This window comes from Pholcus phalangioides, unplaced genomic scaffold (assembly GCF_987345545.1).
Source record: "Pholcus phalangioides strain wild (caught in Gottingen) unplaced genomic scaffold, Ppha-v1.0 ptg000040l_1, whole genome shotgun sequence".
Lineage (NCBI taxonomy): Eukaryota > Metazoa > Arthropoda > Arachnida > Araneae > Pholcidae > Pholcus > Pholcus phalangioides.
Window position 1 is genome coordinate 2,040,135 of NW_028301626.1, and position 12,592 is coordinate 2,052,726.

General features: G+C 40.9%; 1 protein-coding gene across 1 annotated transcript in view; it reads right to left on the minus strand.

Moving 5' to 3' along the window:
- Positions 1–12,592, minus strand: part of LOC149065262 (cytosolic carboxypeptidase 6-like) — a 659,637-nt gene that overhangs the window by 378,327 nt on the left and 268,718 nt on the right. The window lies entirely within an intron of this gene.

A 12,592-nucleotide genomic window follows, 5' to 3' on the forward strand; every position in this document is an offset into this window, starting at 1 on the left:
TGACTTTTTCATTACTAACGCTCTTGGCAATCGGAAAGAACGACGACGTACCTCTATAATGACGGGTATGCAGGATAAGACCATTTAAAATAGGTATCTGAGCACTGTTTTACACATAGGAATGAAGACTTTTAGAGCACTGAAGAGAAGTGTAGTAGCAGACGGTGCTAATCAGCTGCGCACCTTACAATCTTCAATGATGTCGTTAGTAGAGGACTATAGCGGTACTGCAGATCAAACGGAGCAGATGGATATAGGAGCTTTGACACTGTCCAAGACAGATTACGAAGGCGTCTTCTCTAATGAGCATGTGCGAAGAATATGGGAATGGCTAACTGCTCCCCGCAGAAACTCGGTAGGAAAGCACAAGCGATTTGTGCCTTTACACGCCCAGGAAGAATTGCGTATACAATTTCACCAATTGGAACAATCACTCAACTGCCAGGAACAGCATATGAACATCGTCTTACCGAGGGAAGAACATACTGTGGTATCACCTGTGGCTTCTAAGAAGACCCCGGAAGGACTTGCAACGATGGATCTTGGAATAGTTGCTGAGGAGATAAACCAGGTTGATCACAAATTAAAAATGGAAGAGGCATCTGCAACATCGATTCAGGAAAATGGTGTGGCAATCACTGGTGCTGATTCTCTGAAGAATACACATGTGTTCCTTTCGTTGGAGAACCCAAAGCCGCCCTTAGGATCACAAAATGGTACTTCTGGGATACAAATGTTAGAGGTGGTTGAAACAGCAGAGTTTTCTTCTGAGGATTCAGCGCTGGCTCAGAAAAACACCGATCAACCCTCCGCCACAACTGACGAAGTAAAGGCAGTGCATGACAGGAACAAGAAAAGATCATCGACGAAAATAACACCAAGAAATTGTCATTCGATTGAACATTATGGGTCTCCAGCTGATGTCTTTTCTACAGGGAACTCTGGAAAGAATGCCCCACCATCCTGTGACGCATTTAACTGTGCCTCAAAAAGCGTCAAAAGTCAAGACAACAGTCCAAAATGTAATGATATCAGGAAAATTGCACGAAAAAAGCTAAGGTTCTCAGAAAAGATAAATCCGGTTGTCCTGATGGGAGCAAAGGTGTCTTTACAGCTTCCAGAAACTGGAGGGAAATTTGAGGAGGAGCTGAATGAGGAAATCCAGCCAGATCAGCAACGCCAGAGGAAGCTCGCATCTCCACGCCCATCCTTTCTAATAATTGACACTTGTACAAAGAAGAGCAACACGAACTCTATCAAAGACCAACATAGTGATCAGCTCTTGAATAGTCCATATGGTAAGTTCGACCATGTAACAGAAGTATCGAAGCACAGTACACCCATATCGGACTGGTATGAAAGATCTACCAAAGAGGAGGAGCTAGAGGTACGTACCTTGGACTCGTGGCCACCCCAGATAACACAACAGCAGATTAGAGCCCAGAAAAGTGGAAATAAAATTCCACGGCAATGTAATTCTGAATGGCCGGTTCATCTTCAGGACATTGGAAGGGACAACAACGGTGAGCCAATTGCAAACACCACATATAAGAGCTGCCTCCGAAATACTAAAAAAGTGCAGTGGAGAACGCCTTTGGAAGAACGCCAGTGGCAAGCTAATCCTGAACCGCTGAAGGGTATCGAAGACATACCTAATGAAAACACTATCTCGAGATACACAGTCCTTGACACTTGGTCACCTTCGAATGATACGTGTGAGTCGAGGGGAAACTCGCACCAAAAGTTCATTGATTCTCCGAGGCCTCAACGATTGCGAAAGATAAAAAGTGAATCCCGATGCTCGAAATTTATGTCGGCCAACCCGCTTCACCCAACATTTCCATTGACAAATCACAAATCCGGTAGCACCGGCGGCTTATTTATGAAGCAGCAAGATTGTGGTAGATGGCGACATCACTTTGACTCAGATCGTCAGCGACGCACGGGAAATATGAAGCATCTTAATGGAAATAGCTATAGTAGTGGCAAAAACTATAGACGGCAGGCAAATTATGATAATGGCAGATCTTGCCAAGAAGCTGATCGTTTCCGATTCGGTGCTCAACTCTATCAATATAACTTCCCGTCGATCCTCGATTTCAGGAGAGAAGGAAAGGACCGATGTGTGGAGTGCTGTTTCCAAAACCTAGCACATGGCACAAATCTCGATGTCTATCACCGTGCCAATGATCGTATGTGCACCAGTTTTCTTCTTATCAAGGGTAGACGAAATATCATGAAATAGATTGTGTAATGGCCAATAATAGTTTACTGAGTAAAGAGCAGGGAATTAGATTACTTCAGATTAACTTAGATCACTCTAAAGCGGCTACTTATCAATTGGAAAAAACTGCCAACGAAATGAACGTGGACATAGTACTGGCCCAAGAGCCCTGGGTCTGGTCCACAGCGCAAGGTCCGGAACTCAAGGGTCTCCCCTTGACTTGGTCACGCTGGACATCAAATAATGGGAAGGCTGCGATCATGATCCGCAACAGAGCACTTCATGGAGCTGTGCTGTCGGTTATGAATAACTCGGTGGCGGTGCAACTGCATGTAGACGGAAGGGAGCTGATCGTGGCTAGCTCATATTCCTCTCCATACAAGGACATAAAAGAAGCCATCCAGGAGATTGAGGAGATCGTGGTAAAGAATGGAAGGCACGGGATCATTATTGCCGTAGACTGGAATGGACACAACTCTCTATGGGGTTATTCCGATAATAATGAAAGAGGTGAAGACATCCTAGACTTCCTTATGTGCAAAGACCTCTTCCTTTTGAATGGCGACAACAGCACACCGACCTATGGACACACTGGATCCTTCGGCTGGCCGGATCTATCTATATGCAATCACGTGTCTCTAGCAAATGCCATACAATGGTCTGTGGGAGAGGAATATTCGGCAAGTAGTCACTCCTATATTCACATGGTGATATGTGACTCATCTCCATCAACTAGAACCCCTTGTTTCAAAACAACGCAGCGTAAGCTCTTCAATTTTATTCGTATCCTCAGAAGTACAACACCAGTCCTGATAAGGCAGATTCGTGAGTGCCGAACGTATGATCAACTTCAGCATATTACAAACACTGTGCATCAAGTAATAGAAGAGGCAGGTAATAGGTCGTTGCTTCCTGGGAGCAACGGATCGCAGATGCCAGTTAAATCCAAAAGCACATGGTGGACAACTGAACTGGAAGTGTCACGCAAGAAGCTCAGAGCTCTGAAAAGACGATATATACGAGCAAAAGATCAGGAGGACAAAATTCGCCTGCGCATGACATTTAATAAATATCAGGCTCAGTACCGTAAAGAGATTCGTAAAACAAAATTATCTGCCTGGCGTGCACTATGTGAAAAAACAGCCTCTGAATTTGGTACCGTATATAGTGCTTCTATGTCCCGCAAAACGAAGCCGCAGCTGACTATGAGCCAATTTGGTGACGAAACAATTTTGCAGGCGGGGGAAAGACACCTTAATGACATTTACCCCGATGTTGACTCCGATGACTATGGTCCTCCTTATATGAGCTCTGGTATGTACTTCGAGCCGGATTTGAATATGAGAGCAGTATCTAAGCAAGAGATAAAAAGAATCGTTGACCAGCTTAATATGCGGAAAGCCCCGGGTCTAGACCGGGTGAACAACAGGATGGTCAAGGCGATAAATAAAGCATTTCCAGATCTTTTACATTCCCTATACAATAAGTGCCTGCAACTGGGATGTTTTCCAAATCATTTCAAAGAAGGTAAGCTACTCCTTTTATTGAAGAAAGGAAGACGTCCAGGAGACCCAAAAGCTTACCGCCCTATCTCTTTACTCTCTGGCTTCGGGAAGGTACTGGAGAAAATTTTGGTACAACGAGTCATGTTTTACACGGAGAGGCAAGGATTCTGGCATGCCAACCAGTACGGATTCCGACAAGGTCGTTCAGCAGAAATGGCGCTTGCAGACATGATGGAAGAGGTTAAGACGCAAAGAAATCGAGGTAATGACGTAGCCATCATATCCCTGGATATAGAAGGGGCGTTCGATAACCTCAGATACTCGTCTATACGCCGCCGTCTAGCAATAGCGCCCATACCACAACAGCTCAAGGTAATTTTATCGGATCTTCTGTACCACCGTCGAGCGGTGTTGGTCACGGATGCGGGAAAAGCTGTGAAAGAGCTTCAAAAGGGTGCACCTCAGGGCTCATGTTCCGGCCCCTTGTTATGGAATCTTGTTCTGGATGAGTTGTTGAAAATTAATTGGCCCTCAAACGTCAAAGTTCAGGCTTATGCTGATGACCTTTTGGTAATTGCATCTGCCCCTACTGTCAAGGGATCAGGTGATCTAGCAGAAGAAGCCCTTAGAACAGTGTCAAATTGGCTGCACATGCATAAGCTCACTCTCTCTATCGCTAAGACAAAATTCTTGTGGATATCAAAGAAAAGGCCTCCCACCATCTGGTTCCAAGGGAAAACCATCAAGAAAACGGACGTGCTATGTTATTTAGGCGTTTTTATCGATAAGCAACTTAGCTGGGACGATCACATCAAAGAACAGAAGAGAAAGGCGTCACGTGTTCTTCAGAAGATGCGCCTGATGGCTGGACCACAGTGGGGACTGACACGGGCTCTGAGGAGATCCCTCTACTTGACAGTGGTTGAGCCTATGATAGCTTATGGAGCTTCAATATGGCATTCTCCCAAGGTCCAGATGTTCAGACGGCTCGATTCTATACAAAGACCCTTCCTTCTATATATCTCTGGTGCGTATAGAACTACACCTACGAATGCTCTTCAGGTGATCTTGGGGCTCCCGCCATTATCTCTCAAGATAGAATTCCTGGCACGAGTCACACGTCTTCTAAAGCTTCACAAGCCATGTCCATTGTTAGAGGAAACATTAGTCCCGGACGCCTTCGAGCAAAAAACTATAGGCTGGACCTCGCATCCTGCAGAATCTCTGCAGGCCAATCAAGTATTCCTAGAATCTTCGGAGGATGATACACCTGAGGAGAAATCCGTCGTATATTACACGGATGGCTCTAAACTGGAATCAGGTACAGGAGCTGCCTGTATAAAAACCGTGGGAACGGAGATCGTGCGTAAATGGGCTGCTAAACTAAAAGAAAATAATTCAGTATATCAAGCTGAGATGCTCGCTATATTTACAGCAGCTCTGGATGCAGCTACAAACAGGAGGCAGACTGTAATAAGATCGGATAGCCGTTCAAGTCTCCAGGCCATTCTAAACCCGCTCTCTGAAAACGCAATGGCGAGAAAGATAAGGAGTATACTTGTATCTCACCCATCAATACGCATCTCCTGGGTAAAAGCCCACAACGGCCAGTGGGGAAACGAGCTTGCGGATGCGGCGGCCAAAGAAGCGACCAATACCGGAGTCTTTTACGACGAACTCTTATATCCAGCTTCTCACGCAAAATCACTCCTCTGGAGGGACATGATAGCAAATTGGCAATTGCATTGGGATATGCCGGAGGCGTCAGGAAGATCAACTCACGAAGTTATAAAGAAAGTAGATACTAGGAGCAGGGGCTGGTCACGAGAGCTCATCTTATTTGTCACCGGTCATGGGCCTTTCCCAGCAACCTTACATCGCTTTAAAGTGATTGCCAGCGATAAATGCTCTTGTCTTGAGCCTGGCACGCCCCTGCACTACGCCACATGCTGTACAGAAACGATGCCCTTTCACTTCTGTTCGCCGGCTGCCCATTTACACAGACCATGGATGCTTGGCATACTACGTCGAGAGGAATCAAAGGAAAAGATAAGAAAAATGGTGAAATTCCTTGAGGAACATCCCGAGAAGATAAGGGATCCGTCTCCTCCAGCTCCTGCAACTCCGGTACCAGCGCCGGTAAGGAGATCGCCGCGTCTTCACCCTGACAGTGCGCTGGTGGCACTGTTTGCGAGCGAGGAGCAGGATGAATCCCAAACCTAATTAATGACGTCTCGGAGAAATTAGACTGACTGTATTGAACTGCCCGAGTGCAATGAGATGCTCTGCCCTTCTTGTCATTTGATTCAATCCTTGATCACTCAAATTTCTGATTGCGCCTTTTGCGATACGATTTCTATACAACTTTCCATGACTATTTATTATCTGTGCCCGTTGCACTTTACTTTAACTTGATTAATTTGATTCTTCGATTTACATAATTTTTGATTTCCTTTCACTATATGTAATCTTTGACGAATCAATAAATTTTGGTTTTACCGGAGATGTCCTGTTCCCCCCCTCGGGGGGGGGGGGGGGCAAAGTGCTTGCGTTGCTTCTTGCGACAGAGCCTGGGTGTCTCGCGGTTTCTCCAGTTCTCCAGAAAATATGTGTTTTCTTGATATCTTGGGATGAGAAAGAAGCCGTCTATCTCTGGATAATTTTGGAACTTCACCACTTGGAGTCGTGAAAATGATTTCATTTTTAGTGCATAGTAAGCTCATTAAACTATAAGTCTAAAGACATAGACATTTGAAAGCGACATACAGTTTATCATTAAAGATAAAAATTCAGATTCAACTTAATATGGGACTCAATTAAAAACAACGAGGAGAGAAAAAACCTCAAAAAACGTCAAATAACTAAATTCAATTTTCCATTACTTTATACCGACCAACACACAAACGTATGCTTCAACGAAACAAAACTATATTTTGTTAACTCGGTCCGAAACCAATACCAAATTATTATAAAAAAATTTTAAAATTTCAGTGAGAAAAAACGATATAAATGTTCTACAATCATTACTGTAAGTTAAAAAATAGCGTTTTTAGTGAACGTAAAAACCGGGGATTTTTATCTCAAAGAATCAACATTAAAACCTTTAAATGTGTATGCGATTTTCTTTTAGATACAAATACGTGTCGTGATTATTATCAAGCCAATGTTTAGAGGAAAAATAGGAAAAAAACATGTTTTTAGATCGAAAAATATATAATTGTGTGAAAAAAAAACAGAAGCTTTAACGAAACATTAACTCGTTGTCGTTTCCGAAATAAAACGCTGTTTAAACGTTCGTGATGAGCGATAATAACGTTCTAAACCTTCGTTATCGTTCTAGCGAGAAAAAACATTTATTATTCAGATATTATCTCACTAATGGAAATATAACTGAAAAATAAAACATATTTTTTTTTTTCGAATATTTGGAAATATTTCATGCATCGTAAAGTGAATTACATGAAAAAACTAGTATGGAGACGATGTATGACCATTGGAAAAATCTTCGTTTACTTGATAATATTGAATACTATTTTTTTTATAAATTTTATAACTACAGTCGAATCCCATTTTAACGAATACCGTTGTAACGAAAATATCGTTTTAACGAACACTTTTCTTATCCCCAGGTAAGTTTAAGTTGAACTAGTGCTGAAAACAAGAAATTCCTTTATAACGAAGTGATTTCTCCGGTCTTTTGGAGTTCGTTATAACGGGATTCGACTGTATAATTACTATATTTTGTAACTACAACTATTTTATTTTACAACTAAAATTGTTTTTAGCTATAATTATTTCATTCTATAACTATAATTATTTATTTTAATTTTATAATTATTTATTTTAGTTCCGTAATTATTTTAAAATATAAATTGTTTTAAATTTTAAAATTTTTAGAAATTAATTTTTTTTAATTTTTTAATTATTTTAAAATATAAATTGTTTTAAATTTTAAAATTTTTAGAAATTAATTTTTTTTAATTTTTTAATTATTTTAAAATTTTAATTTTTAAATATTTTATATTTACATCGGTATTTTTATACAGGGTGTCCTGAAAGTGCTAATGCGGCCTTTATCTTCTCAACCGTTTGTCGTAGAGGTATGGTTTCAGTTTAAAAAAAATTTCCAAAACGTATTCAAAAATTACTCTGTACCAATTTTGAAAGTAAAAATACAGTGTATCAAAAAATAGGAAAATCTACGTTTTTTATACAGTCCTCCTGCCCCCTAACTTCAATAAGGAAGATGCTGCACTATTTTTCCTGCACACTGTATTCTCACTCTCAAAACTGGTACGAGGTGATATTTGAACGTCTTTTGAGCATTTGAAATCATACCTGTACGACAGGCGGTTGATGGGCTAAAGGCCGCACTAGCACTTACAGGACAACCTGTATAATTATGCACTGAGGTGTTGAAGCGTGGAGATAAAAGGTTGACTGGTATAATATATATAATTATATCCAGCCCGTGGGGTGTAGAGATCCACCGCATTTACAAAAATTTTAATATATGAGCAGTAAATTAACTCAAAAATTAGAAAGATTCTCACTCTTAGAACATTGGGGGGCTCTGGCGGCTTTTAACTATAACTCCAGTCGAATCCCGTTTTAACGAATACCGTTATAGCGAAATTCTCTTTTAATGAACACTTTTCTAATCCTTCAGATAAGTTTACATAAGAACAATGCAAGAACATGGAATTCCTTTATAACGAAATTTCATTTTAACGAAGTGATTTCTCCGGTCTCTCGAGTTCGCTATAACGGGATTTTCGACTGTATTTTATTTTATAACCAAAATTATTTTTTAAACTATAATTGTTATGTTAACTTTAATTTTATAATTATTTATTTTCGTTTTGTAATTCTTGTTTCGTAATTATTTTAAAATTTCAATTTTTGAATACTTTATATTTATATCTGTATTTTTTATACAGGGTGTTCTGAAAGTGCTAACGCGACATTTATCTCCTCAACCGTTTGTCACAGAGATATGGTTGGTTTCATTCTTGAAAATGCTCAAAATCTATTCAAAAATGACACTGTACGGATTTTGAGAGTGAAAATACAGTGTGTCACAAAATAAAGAATATATAAATTTTCATACGGTCCCCTTGTCTTCTAACTTCCAATTAGAATGCTGTTGCCCTGTATCTCCCGAGGCCAACAGAAGAAAAAAAAAATTCATTTGATCATTGATGATTTTTGTCGCACCACGGTCATTTCCTGCACGCAAGTGCTAATTAGACCGGGGACCTACAATTTATTGCCGATTACGAACGGAAGGATTGTTTTTTGTACTAATCGAGAGGTTGGCGCGCTAACCCCTCGATGGCAGACTCCCTGTGGTAGCAATTTTTTCTGTGGTCATGACGCCGTTTCTGTTGTACCCCTGTGTCAGGTAAGTTTTCTGACAAAGATGAACCGGGTATCGAACTCGCGACACCTCTAAACACATTTTGGTGCTCACGCGAGTATCTTATCGACCTGGGCTACCGCGCCCCAAAAATTCCACGTTTCCAAGTGTGATATTCGTCAATATATTTGAATTCAAAAACCAGAGAAGAGTTATGAAAGAACAGCAAAAACTAACGGGCAAAGTTCCTTTCCCCTTATTTATGCTGTCCTTTCTTTCCCAACTTTTCTCCTATTTCTTAATTCAAGTATCGCAGCCAATAATAAACTTGGATTTGTTTTTATTTTTTGGAAAGACAGGTCAACAACTTTCTGAAAATATATTGAAAATACAGTGTATCACAAAATAAAAAAAAAAATCTACATTTTTAAACAGTTCCCCCAACAGTACTGTGGTGAGCCACTGTGGTGGTCGAGTGGTTATAGTGACGGACTCGCGATGCGAGGATCCGGGTTCGAACCCCACAGTGGTGGTCGGCTGAAGTTGGTTTTCTGTGGTTCCCAACTTCAAGGCGCAAATGCGAGCCGATCTCCCCGTTCAAAAGTCTCGCCACAGAGAGCAACAGTCCTACAACGATAAATCATTCAATCATAACACTTCACTCATAGTTAGAAAAACTGGTGGCAGATGGCAGCACTATACATAACAAGCATTACAGAGAAACAAAAAACTTCACGTCAGGTTTCACTACACGTACACGCACATTCCCGCATGTACCGATTCGTTGGTGGTTCCGCCGGGGGGGGGGTTGTGTGGGCGGGATGCATGTGTGGTGTAGCAGTAGTAGATAGGGCCTCCAAGAAATGGCTAGGGGATCCATGATGTTCTTAAGTCAGCCACCTCGTTGGGCAGTTTACCTGTTGTGGCGTTGTATTTGTAACTTATAATTAGACAGTTGTAGCCCTGTCTCTCTTGAGGCCTACCAAAAAATATTTCCAAGTTTCTAAGTGCAATATACGCTGAGATATCCGAATTCAAATTAGATGAGGGGAAGGGAGTGTTGTCCGTCAGTTTATTGCTGTTATTTCATAACTTTCCTCCGATTCCTGTATTCAGAATATTTTGCGAATACTTCACTTAGAAACATGCAAAAATTTTTTCTGTTGCCCGGCCTCAGGAGAGATACAGGGCAACGACTTTCCAATTGGATGTTAGAAGGCAAAGGGGACCGTAAAAAAATTTAGATAATTTCATTTTGTGACACGTAATTTCCCTTTGAACTGGCTTCCCTTTGACTGGCACAGGGTAATTTTTGAACAATATTTGATCATTTTCCAAATTGGAATCATTCCTCTACGATGGACGGCTGATGAGATAAAGCCCGCGTTAGGGGCCGTTCAAGTAGTTTTCCGTTCAGCAAATTTTTAGCCATTTTTGACACCCTACACCCCTTGTCAGCAAACTTTCGTCGGCACTGCCCCCCTACCTTCTAAAGCATATTGGTGCGACCAGAAATGTACGCAGGATGGCGGGGCTCGTGCGCCTCCCCCAAACGAATAAAAATATTTTTGAGTGCAAAAATTTTTGAAAAAAAATTAAAATTTCGAAAGAAAATACCTTCATATATTATTATAATCAATTTCTGTTAATTTCAATGCTATTTGAAGGTAAAGAAGGAAAGAATTTCTTTCTAACAAATTCATTGCTTCCCCCACATTCTAAGCCATACATGGTAAATCCTTGACCAGCAGGCCAAATATGGTCCTGAAGGTTATCTGACGTGGCTTGCCCCCTTCAAACATAATAATGTAAAAATAAACTAAGCGGCACATTTACAAATCGCTTAAATGATCCGTGGCACAATTCCAGAGTATTTAAGTGGCCCGTGGCACATTTTTAGATCACTCAAGTAGGCCTTAAATATCACTTTCACATTCAAAGATCACTCAAGTAGGCCTCAAATATCACTTTCACATTCAAAGATCACTCAAGTAGGCCTCAAATATCACTTTCACATTCAAAGATCACTCAAGTAGGCCTCAAATATCACTTTCACATTCAAAGATCACTTAAGTAACCCGCGATGAAGTTCGACAACACATATAAGATCCGTGCAAATTTAGAGATGTCTTGAGTGGCATGTGACGCAGTTTTGGAGCACTTAAGTTCCCCCCCCCCCCAGTGCGGTTCTACATCACTCAGGTCACCCGCGGAACATTCCCAGTTTATTTAAGTGATCTGAGTCATAATTACGCATCACTTAAGTGATACCTCGCACAGTTCCAGAGCACTTAAGCGGCCAGGACGCATTTCCAGAGTATTGAAGGATCCGTGAAGCATTTAGAGATCACTAAAGTGACTCTGTATGGGACTTATCAAGAAGAATGTTAGTTCAGGCGCCCAATAACTATCGAAAGGTTTTTTTTTCCCGTTTTTGGCGCACCGAATAAGATACCATTAAGAATATTTCATATCTTCATAACGGGGATGGAGGGGGGAGGGGTTCAGGGGCGTAGCCAGAAATTTCGTTCGGGGGGGGGGGGGGAGACCAAAGTGACAGAACAATGGATTTGGCCATCTTTTTCCCTTTTTTCGGTCATTTTCTCACATTTCGGGGGGGACCAGACCCCCAAGTCCCCCCCCCCTCGCTACGCCCTTGGAGGGGTTGATGACTTAATCGTAATACAACCCCCCTTGCCATCTAAAGTCAGCAAATCGGAACCCCCCATCGATGCTGACGTAATACTAGAATGACCCCTTCGCACTTACAGGACACCCTGTACAGTTTTGTTGTACTTACTGAATAATAATAGTTATTTTTCTTTTGAAAGACGATATCATACGGATGAAAAATACTAAATTTCATATCATATTTTCAATATAGAGAGATATAGATGGCTTAAGAGAGGCTACTAATGCCTCTACTTCAGCGCCTCACGACACAGTGCGTGAAATTTGGAAGGCAGATTCATGTGTCTCCAGTGGTGTAGATGGTAGCATGCTTGCCCGGTATGCAACAGGCCTGGGTTCGAGTCCCGGCGGAGACGTGATGACTTTTCTTTCCGAGCTCACCTCAGCATAATATCCGGAAAATAACTGTTTCCTTGATATTTTCAATATTTTTACTATTCTATGTAAAACATGTACTTTAACAGCTGAGAAGATGAATAAGAAAATCTTATATGAACTTTAAATTTTGAAGTCAGTTTGTAAGTAGCATTTATGACATTTTTGAAGAAGTAGGTAAGAAAACAAAATCTGATTATAACCTGTTCATGTCAAATACGCATTTTATGATATCTTTTAGTTATACACGCACATTACTTTTGGTACGAATATTGAATATTCTACATTGGAGTGACAGTATAGGTTTATATTTAGAATTTTACAGGGTGTCTGCTTTTATCTTTGTCAAACTGCTGAATTCACTGGTAAACGAAATTTCACTTTTTTCGTGTTTTTTCGATCAAATAGGGTCATTCTTATAGTATTTTCCCCCACTGA